Below are 20,037 nucleotides of genomic sequence, written 5' to 3' on the forward strand. Positions count from 1 at the left end.
CACACACAGGGTGATAGGCGACGCAAGGATAGGAAAGGGCTAGGATTGGAAAGGAAGAGGCCTTGACCTTAACTAAGGTACAGCCCCAACATTTGCTAGGTGTGAAAATGAGAAACCACGAGAAACCTTCTTCACGGCTGCCGACATTGGAATTCGAACCCACCATCTTCCGAATTCAAGCTCACAGCTACGCGACTCTAACCACTCTGCCAACTCGCTCGGTTGTTTTTATCTTGGTAGAAGTTGAGTGCTGTTAGTATAGAACCGTCAAGTTCCACTTTCCACATTAGTATGTAGAAATCAAGCTGCTGGGAAACAGCAACTCCAGGAAATGAAAACAAAATGTTAAGGTAAAAATAAACAATACTCCTGTCGCTATGTCTTGATGTACTGTATACAGGTTGGTGTATCTACGTTTAGGCACAAGCCAGAACAAAATCTAGTTTCTATGCTGTCTCACTCTCAGTTATGGGAGCTACTAAGGCATGCATGGCTATAGATGGCTCACAAGGTCAATCCTGCTCTATGAAGAAAACAATGACCAAGTCCTCATTTTGCCAAGTAAGTCACATTATAGCATCATCATTTAATTGTGTGGTTTCCCTATAATCACACAATCTTCGGTGGTAGCTCGATAGCTGCAGTCGCTTAAGTGCGGCCAGTATCCAGTATTCAGGAGATAGTAAGTTCGAACCCCACAGTCAGCAGCCCTGAAAATGGTTTTCCGTGGTTTCCCATTTTCACACCAGACCTGTACACGTACCTTAATTAAGGCCACGGCCGCTTCCTTCCCACTCCTAGGCCTTTCCCGTACCATCATCGCCATAAGACCTATCTGTGTCGGTGCGACGTAAAGCAACTAGAAAAAAAATCGTCGGTGGTACTGTTTGAGAATCAAATCATCCATAGAGCTGATGACGTATCACGCAATGTTATTAAAGCACTCCAATTTACCGTAGAGCGTGCATTTTAAGCGTACTACCCATGAAGTGTGAACAGTATATAAGTGATAACAATGGCCACCTACCATTCAATGCCGCTTGAATTCTAGTCAACTCGTTCGAGACGTTCATGATGTTGTCGTGACTCGAACTGAATTTTTAATCTCGAAATAAGTTGCGGGGCGTATTGTTTGGAGTTCCTGACCACGTTGGAAGCACACAAGATATCTCCTTCCGGTCGTAAAAGGCAACTAAAAGGGGCCACAGAGGCTCTGAAGTTGGGAGTGTGGTTTGGCAACCACGGGGCCCTTAGCAGAGGTATGGCATTGCTTTCACTTACTTGTGCCAGGTTCCTCAATTTCATATATCCTTTCCGACCTCCCTTGAAGTAATAAAATCGTCTCTTATTGACCTAGGACGTATAGTCTGTAAACCTACAATTGAGTGCATCATCTTACACAATACTATTTTTCCATCACGAAATGACGTCGTAAGGACCTAAGTTTTCAGTTGATATTCATACGCGAAGATTACAGGAACATCACCAGAACAACTGCGAATCATTCCATAAAAACTTAGCAGTCTTTTTAATCCCAGTCATCCAAATATTTATCATTTCATTGAAGTTTTTAAACACATATCCTAGAAGTCTAGGCAAACGTGTTTTACAAAATAACGTATTTGCACTTCGTTTAGAACAGACTTATATTTGATTGTGTCTGTAAGGGCCTAAGTCTGCAAATGGGAAGAAAAGTATGGTTACAATACCGTTCGCTTTCTCAGGTAAAGAATAGTCAGTTTAAATACTGTAGATCAAGTAAACAGGAGGCAATTTACGTATCGTAGCTCATATAAACAGGAGGCAATTTTTTTTTACCCGAAGGAATTATAACAGTCTCCGGTTTACTCAGCCTCTTGAGTTCGCCTGAGAAGCTGTGTGATACGAGCGGCAGCGGACCCGATGAAGAGACAGAATGTTTGTTTAGTTTACTTCCCTTTGGAATATCAATGACCACCACTATCATCATCCAACGTGGTGGTGGTGGTGACGAATATTGTTTTAAGAGGAAGTAGAACTAGCAACCATCCTCTATATATCACTAATTAGAGAAAAAATGGAAGGGATCCGAAACTTCGAAAAATAAAGATATCGGCCAAAGAAAGACAAGGGCCACGAATGGCGTGAAAATGAGACTCGCTTGGCCTGGAATGCTCTAATAGAGTCAGGGTCAGAAAATAAGAAGAGTTGACCAAGGGAGGTCGGAAAGGATATATGAAATTGAGGAACCTGGCACAAGTAAGTGAAAGCAATGCCATACCTCTGCTAAGGGCCCCGTGGTTGCCAAACCACACTCCCAACTTCAGAGCCTCTGTGGCCCCTTTTAGTTGCCTTTTACGACCGGAAGGAGATATCTTGTGTGCTTCCAACGTGGTCAGGAACTCCAAACAATACGCCCCGCAACTTATTTCGAGATTAAAAATTCAGTTCGAGTCACGACAACATCATGAACGTCTCGAACGAGTTGACTAGAATTCAAGCGGCATTGAATGGTAGGTGGCCATTGTTATCACTTATATACTGTTCACACTTCATGGGTAGTACGCTTAAAATGCACGCTCTACGGTAAATTGGAGTGCTTTAATAACATTGCGTGATACGTCATCAGCTCTATGGATGATTTGATTCTCAAACAGTACCACCGATGATTTTTTTTCTAGTTGCTTTACGTCGCACCGACACAGATAGGTCTTATGGCGATGATGGTACGGGAAAGGCCTAGGAGTGGGAAGGAAGCGGCCGTGGCCTTAATTAAGGTACATGTACAGGTCTGGTGTGAAAATGGGAAACTACGGAAAACCAATTTCAGGGCTTCCGATAGTGGGATTCGAACCTACTATCTCCCGGATGCAAGCTCACAGCCGCGCGCCTCTACGCGCAAGGCCAACCCGCCCGGTGTGTACCTTTATTAAGGCCACGGCCACTTCCTTCCAATTCCTAGATCTTTCATATCCCATCGTCGCCACAAGACTTATCTGTGTCGGTGTGACGGAAAGCCACTAGCAAAAAAAATAGGAGACATTTACTTACTTATAAAAAAAACACAGTTTTAGCCATTCAGGCAAGCAACTCAATGTTGAAAACATCCTAGGGATAGGACGAGCTACAAATTTTAGGTAATTAAAACATAATAAGGTATGAGAATATATTTTTATTTATTCCTAAAAGTTGCAGTCCGTTTCTTAATCACTATTACAAATGAGGGACTGTTATAATTCCTCGTGCTGAACAGGCAAATTAATTTCATACCCGACCGGTAATCGAGCCAATGTCCTTCCAGATTTCGAAGTGACCTGTACCTCCACCATTTAATCTGAAACATGAATTTAAGTAGAAATCGAAAATGTGCAAGTTTATCTTTCTAATACTACAGTATACAACAGCACTTCCCTCTGACGAGCTTCTCCGTATCTTATTTGATCAACACTTACACATGCAGCAGATGTACAGCAGCCATATCGTGACATAAGGTTATGAATTCGAATTATGAACAGAAGTGTTTTGCAACTTGATCATGAGACGTGCAGAAATGTACTATGAGCCTGAACTTCTCCTCGGAATTTATATTAAACAATATAGTGTGTTATGTAACTCAGAGAGAGAGAGAGAACGACCACAGTATTCAACTTGAGGAAGAAATTGAATGAGGAACTGATGAATGATAGAATTTAAGACCGTATTCTGTAGTTGGAATTGACTACTACTACTACTACTACTACTACTACTACTACTAAAACGTTTTCATTCCTTCCCTGAAGGGGACGGCGGGCCTCTTAGACGGTAACGCCGTCTCTCAGGCCATGAGATTTGTTACCGTGAAAGAGATATTCGGAGAAGGTGAAGGGGTTGGCAGCCGTGGTCTATACTAGGAACTGTCCCGACATTCGCCTTAGTGCAGGAGAATGGAAAAAGCACGGAAAACCATTCTCAGGATAGCCAACGATGGGGACAAGCCCCTCTCTGTCTCCCGAATACAGAGACATCTATTCCTCCTCTGCTCGGTTGGCCGGTCGGACCACGGACCAGCCGTGGCAATTTGTGGGCCGAGACCCACTTCGCATCCGCCGACATGCCCGGAACTCGGAATAATAGATTAACGCTCAAGGTAGTTATTTTCGAGATAAGTTCTACCATCATTTGTCTGCAATGAGAACAACTATTTTTTGACTGTTGTAAGCCCAGACTGTCATATGCGAATATCTCGAGGAAAATGTACTGTAAATCGCACGGCAAGATTTTAGAGGACGCGGAAAGAAACTTGATGTGGTGAGAAATATAGACGTTTCACTTCAGAGCTGTCTGTTAGGATGATGCTTAAGCTTCATGACAGTAGTGGTGTCAGTGCACTTGTAACACTCTAAAATCACCTTCGATACACACGTTGGGTTAGATTAGATTAGGTTAGGTTACAAGGAAGAGGTTACTGCATGACCTTGCACTGCGATCTATTAGATCTATTGCTCTTCCCCCATTGAGAGAGGGCGAAACCCTGTGTCGGCACATAGTCCACTGCTGTCGAATAACACAAAAGAGTTTGCTCAAGGCTTAACGTCACCATCCGACGGACGAATCACCATTAATAGCGTACTATGTCCTCACTCCATAGGGCTCTGCGGAAAGGTTTGGAATTGAAGCCAGGCTTGTGGCACGCAATCTAGTGATTAGAAATTTGATATCAACACCTCTTCTACGGGCAACCAGTTAGCTACGTCGTACATTCTCCAAGCTTCGTAGACCGCAGGTAAGTCACAACACAAAGCTTATTCACTTCCTCGTGATGAACTTTAGTACATGGATATGTTACTCAGTGGAGAAGCTAAACTGAACACATACCAGGCACAACACCTCTATCAGGAACGCTACCTGGGTAGACGGCTACCGATAGGCATGACATTCCGGAGTGCGCAAAATCTCTGAGGGCTACTGCGTCCCGGGGAAAGACACGGCCTTTTCGATGTCATCCAGTGACGTCTATTTACAATGAAGCGGTTGTCTTGTACGCCGTCCGGCATAACCCTCATACTAGCACAGGGACCATCGCACAGCACAAGAACATCAGCCGGGCGTCTGTTATGCAGATATTGCCTACCCAGCTGTTTCACCCGTACGATCTACACTTACACCAGGAGCGCCATAGTCATGATTTCGAATCCCGGGTGGCATTCGCTCAATGGATCCCACTGTCGGTAGCCATGAAGATGTTTTTTTGCGTGGTTTCCCATTTTCAGACCAGGCAAAGGCTGGAGCTGTACCTTAAGAGCACGGTCCCCTCCTTCCCACCCCTAGCCCTTTCCTATACTATAGGCCACCATAAGACCTACCTGTCTCAGTGCGACAAAGCAAATTGTAAAATAATAATAATAATAACCTCCAAGATCGCCCAACGTCATGCCACGAATTTGTTCTTATGGAATTACCTTAAAGATCGAGTTCATCGTAATCGGTCAAGAACAAGTAATTTGAAACAATCAATATTGACCCGCAGGTACTGCAATGAAGTGCCAGAAACGTGCAACAACGGGTATGGATTTGTCATAATAATAATAATAATGTTATTTGCTTTACGTACCACTAACTACTTTTTCGGTCTTCGGAGACGCCGAGGTGCCGGAATTTAGTCCCGCCGGAGTTCTTTTACGTGCCAGTAAATCTACCGACACGAGGCTGACGTATTTGAGCACCTTCAAATACCACCGGACTGAGCCAGGATCGAACCTGCCACGTTGGGGTCAGAAGGCCAGCGCCTTAACCGTCTGAGCCACTCAGCCCGGCACGGATTTGTCTGCTGGCAGAAGGAATTCATTTTCAACAACTACTGTGAGGGTTGAGCAATTCTCTCACAGATAGGCCTACTATGTATTTAGAAATTTACTGCATGTTCGTTGTTATCACCAAAAAGAAATGAGACTATTAAAAATTACCCTTTATCACCCCTGTGGATGGGGTGGTAGAATACATCCCCTGCCTGTCGTAAGCGTCTAAATGGGGTCACTGAAACTCTAAATTTGGGAGTGTGAGTTGGTGGCCACAGGATTTTAGTTGAGTTTAGCGTTTCTTTCTCGTACTTCTGCCAGTCTCCTCAATTCCTTTTCTGTCTGACCTTCCTCGGCCAAATTCTGTTCTTTTCCGAACCCAGCGGTATTAGCTATGCGACGCCTTAGGGAGACTTTCTTTTTCACGACCTTCGTGAGCCTTCCCTCTCTTTTGTTGACACCTTTATTCTTCCAAGTATAGGACCTCTTCTACTATCCTTCTGACTAGAATATATTGATAGAGGACGATTTCCAAGTTCTACTTCCTATTAAAACAAGAATCACCATCACTGCCACTCCACCCAAGTGATTTTCACAAAACCACTCTAGTCATAAACTTCTGTTGTGGGTCACTTCTTCTTCTTCTTCACTTAAGTAGAAATTAACCGAAACGACAATAAAGAATCTGTATTATTGTTTCTGCAACGGCGTCAGACAGAGGGAGAAAGAAGAAAGCTACTTGCTAACGAGTAGAGGTAGAAAACGGGAACACATTATTATTATTATTATTATTATTATTATTATTATTATTATTATTATAGTTGTTCCTCACTTTGGTGTACGGAAATGGAAGAAGAAGAAAAAGAATTCAGTACCATCCTGCACATTTTATTCTTCTTTAATCTTCCTTAAGAAGTAGAATAAGATAACGAAGATTAAGAGGAGGAGGCGGTGGAAGGAGAATTTTTAGACCCTTCTGTCTTTTTATTTTCTACTTGTTCAATGTTCCCTCAGAAGGAGTAGAAGAAGATAACAAAGAAGACGGAGCAACAGTTCCTCAAGTTTGACGATTTGTTTATTTAATTTATTTTATAATTAATCAATTAATTAAATAAATATTTTATTTATTTATTTATTTATTTATTTATTTATTTATTTATTTATTTATTTATTTATTTATTTATTTATTTATTTATTTATTTATTTCCGAAACCGGCCCTCTTACCGAGAGGCCCGGGATTAGTTTCTTCGCCAGGGATTTTTAGGTGAAACTGAGTACTACTTCGAGGTCCCCTCAGCCTACGTAAGAATAACTGAAGATCTAGTTGATGGTGAGGTAGTGGCATCAGTCCAAAAAGCCAAGAATAATGGCCGAGATAATTCTTCGCGCTAGCTACGCGTCAATTCGAAATCAGCGAGCTTTCGGGTTGAACAGTTCTCGGTTGGTAGACCAAGGCCCACCAGGGCTGTGGTACTGTGGGGTTTGGTTTGATTAATGTCCTAATGGTTTAACGTATCCCTAAAGCGCACACACACACACACACACACACACACACACACACACACACACACACACACACACACACACACACACATTTCGGTGACGGTGGGCGGCAAAGGGCCCAGGGTGGGAAAGCAGCGGCCGTGGTTTTTTAAGGCACGGCCCTGGCATTTTGCTGGAAACCATGAAAATCCATCTGTGGGCTATTGATAATGTATTTCGAACCGACTACCTCCCATATGCAAGTTTACAGCAACACGAACCACCTCACTAGGTAATAGATTAATTAGAGCCCCTTAATATTTTTAAAAGCTAATTTACTGCTATTAAATGAAAATCGGTTGTTGTCCTTGGAGAAAACACGATATGTTGGTAATTCTGAGCTGTCGCTTATCGAGGAGGTACATTCATCAAAACTGTTCCTTATAAATTAACCAAATGGTTATATACGTACTTAATTATACACATAAAATTAATTTAAGGCTCGAATGACGCGCTAATGACATCCATCAATGCCGAAAAAATGTATCAACGTAATTATATTAAAACCATCTGCTGAATTCATGAGAGACATACATAATGAGCGCGCTGAAACCTTCACACAAAACATTTCCGAACATTTTTGTTGGTCATTAATCGTTGACTATATAGTTATTAATATTACTGTATGATCATTTTCATGTTTACATTTTCATAGCTGACGCAAGACAAAATTTCAGTCATGTTTCTTAATGATCGTATTAAATGAGCTGACGATTCAGCTTTACGTAATTAATATTATTTCCGCATTTAACATGGGAAAGTTTTTAATTATCAGTAAAATAATGAAGCAGATATTCCGGCAGTCTGCACATTCGATAATATACCGCGTTCGATTCCCGACTCGGTCACAAATTGAGACAGTCGGAGGGAGCGTTCTCATGCTCAATCATCCGGCAAATGCTTTCCCGTTGCTAATTTCTTTAAATTGATGTGAATGCCAGAATATCATCTAACATACTGCTCATGCCCGCCTCCTTCCCAATGCCCGTTTATAAATAAATTCACCAAATCGGCAAAGGGCATCTGACCCTATAGATCAGTGTAAATAGGGTTCGAGTTTCTTTTCCATTCAAACAGATTAAAGTAGAACGTTACAAGGCAGCATGCGTCAAATGAAAATACCTGTGAAAGCTAGCTACGGGTGATAATAATAATAATAATAATAATAATAATAATAATAATAATAATAATAATAATATATGCATATTCATTATAGACTGTTTTGCCTTTCAGCATCCGGTCTGCAAGCCTCTGTGAATTAGCTAAATGCTGTAACAATCCTCTGCAACTAACTTACTACTCTGATCTCGTTTAATTCCACACCTCTTATCATTAAATCACTAAAAGCCTACTTTTATCATCGTTGCTTTGGCCTTTCTCTACTTTTTCACCCTCCGTGCCAGAATCCATTATTCAGCTAGGTAACCTGTTATCCTCCATTCGCCTCACATGACCTCACCAACGAAGCCGTTTATATGTACAGCTTCATCCACGGAATTAATTCCTAACTTAGCCTTTATCTCCTCATTTCGAGTCCCCTGTTGTTATTCCTGTTTGTACTAGGGATCATCAGTATTGGTGAATGGGCGGGAGGGGGAGGGGGAACATTACATTTTTAGGCTATTCAATTTTAGCCAGCTGAAACTGGAAATTATGAAAAAGAGCTATTTGTACAAGCCCTGTGGTCTTATTAGCTAATTCTTTCCTTTATTTTCTTTAATTATTAGCAAAATTATTAGCGGAAATACGCACAAAATATTGTTTGTTGCGGCTAACCGATTTGTACAGCACCACAGCAAGTTGTGGAGACTTGGCATATGTTGTGAGAAAGGGTAGCAGGGGTATATATTTTTGCCAAGGTCATGAACGCTGAGGTATGATTCACCTGCATACCACGCGCATTCGTTAGTCTGGCAGCCTCTTTAATGTCCGTTAGTTTTTTAGTGCGTAGTCAAACACTAAATTATTTTAATTGAATAATCACGGCACATTTCTACTTAATTTTGATACATGCGTAATTAATATTCCTTTGCTGAAAGTATTACTGTACAGTATTGAATGAAAATCTCATAAAGATATTATTACCGCACTTACGTTGGTAAACTGCCAACCTTTACCTCTCTGACGAAATTCGCTCAGAGAGCATCGAAACTCTTGCCATTTTGTAGTTATTTTTTCAGTTTTGATGCATATCCCCCTCCCAACACGCCCGCCCATTGTATCGCCACAAACCCGGGTAGTTTTTGTTTTCTGTAAATTTTTTGCACCTCCCCACTTCTAATCCTCACTCTCGCTACTGGCGATCATTCCTCGGTGCATGCATATCTCCATCTTCTAACTTATGAATAAAATATACAGAGTTCACATAGCTTTAAGTCTGAAAACAGACCGATGTAAAGAGAGTTTCGTTCGAAAGTCGTTTCTTTTTTTTTTTTTGATCGTGACTGCAAACCCCCCTCTCCATGGCACTACAGCCCTTGGAGGGCCTTGGCCTACCAAGCGACCGCTGCTCATCCCGAAGTCCTGCAGATTACGAGGTGTCGTGTAGTCAGCACGACGAATCCTCTCGGCCGTTAGATAGCTTTTCAATTCTAATCACGTAGGCTGAGTGGACCCTGAACTAGCCCTCAGGTCCAGGTAAAAATCCCTGACCTGGCCGGGAATCAAACCCGGGACCTCCGGGTAAGAGGCAGGCACGCTACCCCTACACCACGGGGCCGGCTGATCGTGACTGCAAGCTTACTGTATTATCTTTGCTGCACACTGGTCCAGTTTCACTTCGTATACTACCACGCCGGGGGGAGTACACATCGTAAGTACTTGAAATGATCTACCAGTTCCAGTTTAGTATTATTATTATTAGTATTATTATTATTATTATCAGCATTTGCTTTACGTCGCACCGACACAGGTAGGTCTTATGGTGACGATGGGATAGGAAAGGCCTAGGAATGGGAAGGAAGCGGTCGTGGCCTTAATTAAGGTACAGCCCCAGCATTTGCCTGGTGTGAAAATAGGGAACCACGGAAAACCATCTTCAGGGCTGCCGGCAGTGGGGTTCGAACCCACTATCTCCCGATTACTGGATACTGACCGCACTTAAGCGACTGCAGCTATCGAGCTCAGTATTATTATTATTATTATTATTATTATTATTATTATTATTATTATTATTATTATTATTTATTATTTATTATTATTATTACCGTAATATTGTGGACCAGAGAGGTGTAAGAAGGTGCCGGGGTGAATGGGAGAACAGGGGAATGACCAGAGCATAAGTTAAAGCACTAAATTTATAATTTTATTTCTTTCCTTCCTTTTTTTAAATTTCATACTTAGAACATCTGAACAACAACAACAATATAATTATGATAAGCTCGTCAGCTCGGATAACAACAGTGGACTATGAGTCGAGAACTCAGGTACAATAGAGAAAATTATCGACACAATAGTTTACAAGGGAAGAGCATTATAGCTCTGAAGGTACACTATGTTACAAGAACATATTCGCTCCACTCACATTCTAGGAGACTTAGCTACAAAACTGACTACTGTCCAACCTCTCAGTGGCACAAGCTTCTTACAAATTACGCTTTATAAACTTTAAAATACTGTGTTTACAGTCATTTCTCCTCAACAGTCATTTACTCATTTGTCTATCACTAATTACACTTTAAACGGGGGCAGTGAGTGCCCATTCTAAACGGCCTTAATGTAAAAATAGAAGGTTTAAGACGATCGGCTATGAACAAAAGGCGAAACACTTGCACTCCTTTTAGAGAATAACTTAAAATCCTAAACGGGCTTATTGGCCCGAAGCTGCAGAGGCTAAGCTTCTGACTAGATGCGAAATATCAAGTACCAAAACAGTGTGAAGAATGTAGAGGTTTAGAAAATCTTAGTCACCCCATACCAAGTTGAATGGGAATTAACAGAGGGTGAACACTCCTTATTTCCCTAAATGACATGTTTCCCAGCAGGAATTTGAATAAATGTCCTCAGACTTGCTGTAATATTACATTTAAACAATGATTTTAAAACCATACATTAATCAACGAAGTTTGAAACCTTCCCCTCAAGTTATCTGCCTGGTGCTATCAAACGTTAAGAGATGTCTGCCATTGCCTTGAGTTATTGGGCCTTCCGAATGCGGGCATACAGCCGCTGCCTCCTTATTACGCCGTACACACACTAGACAGGAGTAACGAAGATGACAATACAGCCCTAGAGCGTCCAGCCTTTATAGCATCTGAGAGGGGAAGATTCCAGAACTCTTTAGAGCTAGGCAGAATTTTAATTGGCTAGAGAAATATACACGAAATTCCTGATTGGTTAGTAACTTAAGAAAGAAGAAAGGAAGCCGTAGGAGTGTTGACAACTATAACACATGAAAAAGAAACCAATCTACTAAATCTTAAGGTTTACAAACACTGAAAAAGTTGAAAATTCCTTTAAAAATTAATCGTCCATAATCCCGCCAGAAAGATCAAATAGACCGATAGTAGAGACATCTAAAGGTTAAAGGTCCAAGTATCTTGAAGGACATTGGGTCCAGATTTACCACACAGATGGCCTTCTAGAACGCGCGCAGTTGAACGGGACGAAGAAGGTGTACCCCCGGTACAATTATGATTATGATTATTATTATTATTATTATTATTATTATTATGGGGGCGTAGTTTTTCAGTGGCTTAGCTAATGGCTTCCCTCCCGGAAGGCTGAAGTTTGAATCCCGATCGAGCCTGGGTCGGAAAATTCTTCTCAAAAAACGTGGTGTCAAGGAAGGGCATCCGGTCTTAAAACCTCGGCTAAAGCCAAAATGATCCTGGATGACGACAGTGACCCCAGAACTAATTGGGATGTGACCCCATTCACCGAGTACATATCAAAACTGAGAAGCAGGTAGCCTATTTTATACCACCAGACTGTAAAGGAATCAGAACATATTAGGCAGTATTAGGTCATTAAATTAAACAAAATTTCAAAACTCTACTTCAGTACTATTTTCAAGAAAAATAAGTTCTTTTCAACGAAGCGATTGTCTTATATATTCGCCATGATTACGTAATTTACACAGCTATATCTACCAACATAGCTTCAAATTTTCTGCGTTTAATCTACAAATTGTAAAAGAACCGACCATTCAACGTACTGAAACTCCACGAGGAAAGACGAAAAGAGTAAACAAAGGTAAAAGTAACAAAGATAAAATGAGCAGTTACAAAGACCAACGAAAACTAAAACGATCCTTTTGGAGAAAGATGAAATTAGTAAAGTGACAGGAAAGAGAGAGAGAGAGAGTAGTGACTCTAAATTCACAAATCTCTACATCTAATATAAGAATGATAACAGAAGATGCAGAGCAAATAAAGGAGACTAAGTATTAGTTAATAATATAGAAATAGAACACTAAATATGCATACGGCAAAATTAGTACCTCGAGTAACTTCCAAAATATCCCTTGAGGCAGTAATGTGAGTCAATGCATTATTTCACTTAAGCCCTTGTAACTACATTCAGTGTGAACATTTTTCATAACTAAAAAATAGCCTGAGCGTATTGAACCAAGGAACACGTTACACAAAGAAGTATGTAAATAAGTTAATTTGCTTAGGATTTGAATGAAAACGAGTATAGAAACAAGTGATTTTAGGCTGTTTTTCGGGAACTTCATTTAGGCCGCAAGTGATTTTTCTAAATTTGTTTTTTTCTTTGATAGAGCTATCCAAGACTCACAATTTGAAACCTTTCTGGGCCCTTCAGCCTTTCAACTTTCGGCACAATTGAAGAAATTGCTCAATTTTACGTTTTTTGTATTATGGGGACCACTTCTCTGCTAAGAAATGTTTTCAACAAATTACTTGATTGCTTGATTGAGTTGGGGTCAGAAGGCCAGTATCTCAACCGTCTGAGCCACTCAGACCGCCAGGTGTGAAATAAACACCGTCAACCAAGTCAAGCGTTCATCCAGAAGGACGTGGGTTAGAAACCCTGTGAGGAAGTCGAAAAATTTATGAAACGAGATTTCCAACTCCGGAGATGAACATGACCCTGAGGTTCACATTAAAACTTGGACGCCACTGTTAGAATTCAGAGTACATGTCTATTCACGAATGAAAATGCAGTAGGCGATTAGCTTTTTTTCAAACGTATTGGTCTGTAATCAAGCATGTTGTTAGTAGCAAACACTTATACAACAAGCGTGGGCTATTTGAATAACCACTCAACAGTAGTCATTTAGTCGAAGATAAAGCTGGAGATGGAATTTTGTACGGTGAGTTATAATTGCCCAGGCTACCTAACTGATAGCTGAAAATAAAACAGAAACATGCTAATTCCGCAGGTAATCGTACACGTTATAGGAGATGTTTGATAAGATGGTTATCTGACAACATTACTGACAAGTCTTTCTACGGCAGGTGTATATTAGTCTTCAAAGGCAACAGCGATGACGCAAACCCAAGAGAAGTCGAACTAGTCTCTTTTAAGACCAGAAGCGAGAATTATCTTGAAGGTTGGTTAGATACTCAAGAGCACTACCATCAGCTGTCACTGATAGCATAGGCATCACTGAAGATGCATACTAGGGAAATGAAGAGAGAGGTAGTTTCTCAATGCTTTCTTCCTGACCCAGAAGGTGATTCTGCAAAGCCCACCGAAACGCACATACCAACCTACCCTATTAGCAATACTTTTATATCATTCATCTCAGGGACTGGCTGGATAAACAGTGGTGATTCCAATCAAGCACAAGAAACAAAATAAACATCAGAGAAAATGTAAAGATGGGAAAGAAGTAGGCAAAATTGAAAAGAAGCTTTAACTTTACATTCTTCTCATGGTATTCCACAAAGAATGGAAGAAACAAAGGAGACACTGTGTAAAATTAGCACAGGAATGTTACAAGGGTCTAAAGTGAGGTTTTACATGTGACTTGAGATGTAGGTGAGGTTGAGAATTCGAACTGAATACGTGGAGTACTTTCGGCCTAGTAACGTTCTTTAACGCAAAACTGTAAGGCTTTCGGCGACGCAAGGATGGGAAAGAGTTAGGAGTGGAAAGGAAGCTTTTTTTTGCTAGGGGCTTTATGACGCACCGACACAGATAGGTCTTATGGCGACAATGGGATAGGAAAGGCCTAGGAGTTGGTAGGAAGCGGCCGTGGCCTTAATTAAGGTACAGCCCCAGCATTTGCCTGGTGTGAAAATGGGAAACCACGGAAAACCATCTTCAGGGCTGCCGATAGTGGGATTCGAACCTACTATCTCCCGGATGCAAGCTCACAGCCGCGCGCCTCTACGCGCACGGCCAACTCGCCCGGTGGAAAGGAAGTGGAAGCGGCCTTAATTAAGGTAAAGCCCCAACATTTACCTGGTGTGAAAATGGGAAACAACAGAAAAACATTCTCAGGGTTGCCGATGATTGGATTCGAACCCACAATCTCCCGAATGCGAATTCACAGCTAAGCGATTCTAACCGCACGGCCAACTCGCTAAAAGTATATTATACAGTAGTCTACAATGTCGGATTTCATATGTTTACCTTCTTCAGAATAATGTTGAAAGTGGAACTCTACGATAACGTAGTTATATACTGCACTCAACTTCTGACAAAATAAACGAAATGTCAATGCATGTAAATCAGCTGCTTTGATACTCACAAAATTGCTACACTGCGTCATGTGGGTGAGCATTCTGTCTTGAAGAAAGTAAAGGACATTTCCTAAGAATGTTTTTTTTTTTTTTTTTTTTGTTAGGGGCTTTACGTCGCACCGACACAGATAGGTCTTATGGCGACGATGGGATAGGAAAGGCCTAGGAGTTGGAAGGAAGCGGCCGTGGCCTTAATTAAGGTACAGCCCCAGCATTTGCCTGGTGTGAAAATGGGAAACCACGGAAAACCATTTTCAGGGCTGCCGATAGTGGGATTCGAACCTACTATCTCCCGGATGCAAGCTCACAGCCGCGCGCCTCTACGCACACGGCCAACTCGCCCGGTTCCTCAGAATGTGTGAGAAATAAAGAATATTGGCTTTGCAACAGGGAGCCGATGTTTGTTTTCAAAGAAAACAAGGTGAATTATATAAAATATAGAACTTGTAATTTTAAGTGACTCCTGATATCGTGATCATAATTACTGTGGTGATGAAGTGACTGTAACTCATGGGAGCACTGGGACACCTATGTGTTAATATAAGAAAAGATATCCTTTTGGGTTATAACTAGAGTCCGGATTATTAGGTACTAATAGGTTAGAATGCAAACTTACTTAAGCCAGTAACAAGTATACCCTACAATCTACAACGGTTATGCTATGAAATTTGCATAGATATTAGGGATACAGCCTGTAGAACTCCTTGAATTTATGCTACTCTTCCTACATTGTGGTACACCGGGTTGCATCACACTTCCTACAAACTAAAGTCGTATTCTAACCTATTACCACTAAAAATCCGAGGTATAGTTATAACATAAACGGGACTGTAAATAAAAGGTTACAGATTTCTCCATGTGGCTAAGAAGGTATTTAAGGGTTGCAGTAAGGACGTAAAGAGAGGGCGTATAAGTCACTGGTAAGACCCCCAGTGTATGGGTGATATGATGATGATGATGATGCTTGTTGTTTAAAGGGGCCTAACATCTATGTCATCGGCCTCTAATGGTACGAAATGAGACGAAATGAAATGACAGTTTAAAAGTCCAAAATCATCCACTGACCAGAATTCAGAACGTGACTATAAAGAATGAATGGATGGATATGAATTTATAAACAATCAGTGGATCCGACCCGCAATGCCCCACTTTCCGAGAAACTATCTTAAAACTATAGTATTACTGACCAAAGGACTGCTTCTAAAGCACATTCCTGAATCGATGATGCTTATTGTCTAAAGGGGTCCAAAATCCAAGTCATCAGCCCCTCATAATGGTACCTATCGCTAGTAAAGTAGAACCATGGTATTTGTCATGTTGCGTACTAATCAGAAGTAGCGTAGACTCACTGTGTTCCACACATTATGGTACTAGCTGCCTCTGTGAATCAGTGGTAGAGTGTCGGCCTCCGGATCCCAAGATAGCGGGTTTAAACCTGGCAGAGGTAGTCGGATTTTTGAAGGGCGGAAAAAAGTCCATTCGACACTCCATGTCGTACGATGTCGGCATGTAAAAGATCTCTGGTGACACATTTGGTGTTTACCCGACAAAATTCATTAAAATTTCAGCCACAGACGCCCAAGAGAGATCCGGTTTACTCTGTCTGCCATCTAGTGGGCCTAGAGTAAAACGGAACGTCGAAATTGACGAGCAGACAGCCAGATGGCCTCAAATTGAAATGTCTGCACAGGGTAGCTGAGGCCTTACGATTATTATTATTATTATTATTATTATTATTATTATTATTATTATTATTATTATTATTATTATTATTATTATTATACTACTCACAGGTATTGTACGTAGCACAGGTAACCCAGATCTATTGTGCTTGTCACATAATGGAGCCACACATAGGCGTTCCTCGCATACAGTAGGTGTACTAATCACGGACGCCGATATTCCCGTGGTGTTCTTCACATAGTGGGTACTACTCTCTAGGCCTCAAATCCTCTAATACCGTCGGGGTCGGAAAAGAACAAGAGTTGACCAAGGGAGGTCGGACAGGATAGATGAAAGTGAGGAGCCTGGAAAGTGGAAGCAATGCCAGGACTCACCTAAGGACCCCGTGGTCGTCACCCCACGCTCCCAACTTGATAGCCCCTGGGGCCCCTTCTGGTCGCCTCTTACGACAGGAAAGAGATACCGTGGGTGTATTCTTAATCTGCGTTCCCCACCCACATGGTGTCCTAGTGTCCGGGACTCCCAACATAATTACTTGATTCGAGAACTGGAAGAGATCCAAAGGAAAGCAGCACGATTTGTTATGCGATAAGTGACTTCCGATAACAGAGTAGTGTTTCGAAAATGTTGCAAACTTTGAGGCGAGAAGACTTTGGAGTAAGGAGGCGAACAGCTCGACTCAGGGCAATGTTCGGAGCTGTCAGTGGAGAGATGGCTTGGATTGACATTTGTAAACGAGTTTTTTAAATATAGGAAATATATTTTGAAGAAAAAGTTGCGGTTCAAGAGGACAAATTGCGGAAAATACCCGTTTAAAGGAAGATAAATTAGGGATTGGAATTTGCCAATTTCTTTGAAATCATTTCAGAAAAGACCATGTAAAGGGCTGATAGGGAATCTACCACCTGGGTGACAGCCCTAAATGCAGATCAATGGTGGTTGATTGACGTGCAGTTTTACGTAGAATCCAAAACTAACGGGACAAGAATTTTCATTTCAAAATTCACGTTTCATCGGGATTAGAATCGCGGTGCTTTGGTGAGAAGACAGCGAACATGGCACTTTACATTTTAGCAAGAATACTGGACTTCTTTATGATGTATTGGGAAGTGTATATGTGTGGGAGGGTCGCTTAATTCCGCAGCACCTGAAATATTACTTTAGTATTACCTCAACTTCAGAAGGTCTGATCAGTTTATTACGTCCTCTGAACAGTACGTAATCTGATGGTAAAGGTTGTGAATTGTGCAGGGCAATTCTTTGATGGTAGCATCAAGAAACGGCAAAACTTATTATGTTTACTGCGTTTGGAAGATAGGCTTATTCAAGGAGAGTACTTCCGTAACACATATTACTATTTCCAAGTAGTGGTATTTGCAGTGCCATTATCAATTAATTCACCGGCTACCATGCTGTGGAATTAGCCGAAATACATACGATTAAAATGCAGTGAATTAATTGAATATGCACATTATGATATCGTTTTGAAGTATTAAATACATAATCAGCAGACTAACAGTGGTTCCAGTCTATAGTAAAAAAATATTTTCTCAAATGCCTCGTACTTCCAATTTCGCCTTAATGTTGACGTTTTAGAAGTCAAGAAATTCATATAAATGTATGTAGGCCTATACAGGCTACCATATTGTGTAAAATGTAAAAGAGGATATTTTCTAAAAATGTATAGTAACATTGCCTAACATTTTTGCATGAAAATGCAAATATAGTCGATCGAAGAAAGAATGCTATTTGTTTTTGCTAGGGGCTTTACGTCGCACCGACACAGATAGGTCTTATGGCGACGATGGGATAGGAAAGGCCTAGGAGTTGTAAGAAAGCGGCCGTGGCCTTAATTAAGGTACAGCCCCAGCATTTGCCTGGTGTGAAAATGGGAAACCACGGAAAACCATCTTCAGGGCTGCCGATAGTGGGATTCGAACCTACTATCTCTCGGATGCAAGCTCACAGCCGCGCGCCTCTACGCGCACGGCCAACTCGCCCGATAAAGAAAGAATGAGCGCTTGGTACTGTACATTCATCTCACTGAATATAGCCTACGCATTCTTCATTTAAATTACCAAATTGTAATTCACGTCTGGTTTAGATACAAACCCTGTCAATATCCACAATAAACATTTTATCAATAGATTCTATGATTTCTTGGAAGAGTGTACCTGTGAGGAACAATACCAGTACACATGTGAGCGGCTGTACCCTGCGTACTAAAATAGAATCTTAAAAAAAACCTCATATTAAGGATGCAGACCATTAAACGAAATTTGCCCCAATTATACCGCAAAAAGAGCCTCCGTGGCTCAGGCGGCAGCGCGCCGGCCTCCCACCACTGAGTTCCGTGGTTCGAATCCCGGGCACTCCATGTGAGATTTGTGCTGGACAAAGCGGAGGCGGGACAGGTTTTTCTGCGGGTATTCCGGTTTTCCCTGTCATCTTTCATTTCAGCAACTCTCTCCAATATAAATTGATTTCATCTGTCAATCATTAATCATTGCCCTAGAGGAGTGCGACAGGCTTCGGCAGCCAGCACAATTTCTATCCTCGCCACTAGATGGGGCTTCATTCCATTCCTGACCCGGTCGAATGAATGGAAACAGGCTGTGGATTTTAATTTCATACCTCAAAATACAGTTTACGACAACGTACAACCATTTCATATTTTGCTTTTGCCCAGTCATATTTATCAGATTGCGGCATCTAATTTCAGTCAACAATTTCGGCACTCCATTTACATATAAATAAAAATATTAACAAGACGTATCTGCGAACTTGTACTGAAGAATCAAAATGTGCTTGCGTTACCAGAATCAGGCGTTATTTTATTTCTTTCTCTGTACCACTGTGTCTGTATTTATAGAAATGCCCTCTCAGCATGAGCTGAAATGGCAAAACAAAACTGACAAGTTTTAATAATTCAGGGTGATTAATATCATTGTCACCTGAACGACGTGCGAGAGGCAATATTGTGTTTAATTGTTTTATGCGATATCGACCGATCCGTGGCATCTAGTGGGTAGATTGCTATTTCAGTTATTATTTTATATTTCTAAAACTTTAAGGAAACGTTTGAGTTTCTAAGTCAGAAATGAAAATCTCTCCAGACGTTCTTTTTACTTACGAAAACTAACTCTGTATTTATAATTACATTTAAAAGGTTAATACGGTTACTGGAGAGTAAGACCATGAACAGAGAAAGCAATGACATTTTCACACGTGTGTAAGCAAATGCTTATTTCTGCGAAGGATGGCCAAGCGGTGTATTATAGGAACAGCGAGACTTCACTGTAATTAGTAAGTTAACATAATTTATGTGGCCGAATTAGCATAAAATAGGACTTGTACCCTCCCCTTGCATGGAGGCAGAACAATCGGCATTGTTAGAGACAAG

This window comes from Anabrus simplex, chromosome 5 (genome assembly GCF_040414725.1).
Source record: "Anabrus simplex isolate iqAnaSimp1 chromosome 5, ASM4041472v1, whole genome shotgun sequence".
Taxonomy (NCBI): Eukaryota; Metazoa; Arthropoda; class Insecta; order Orthoptera; family Tettigoniidae; genus Anabrus; species Anabrus simplex.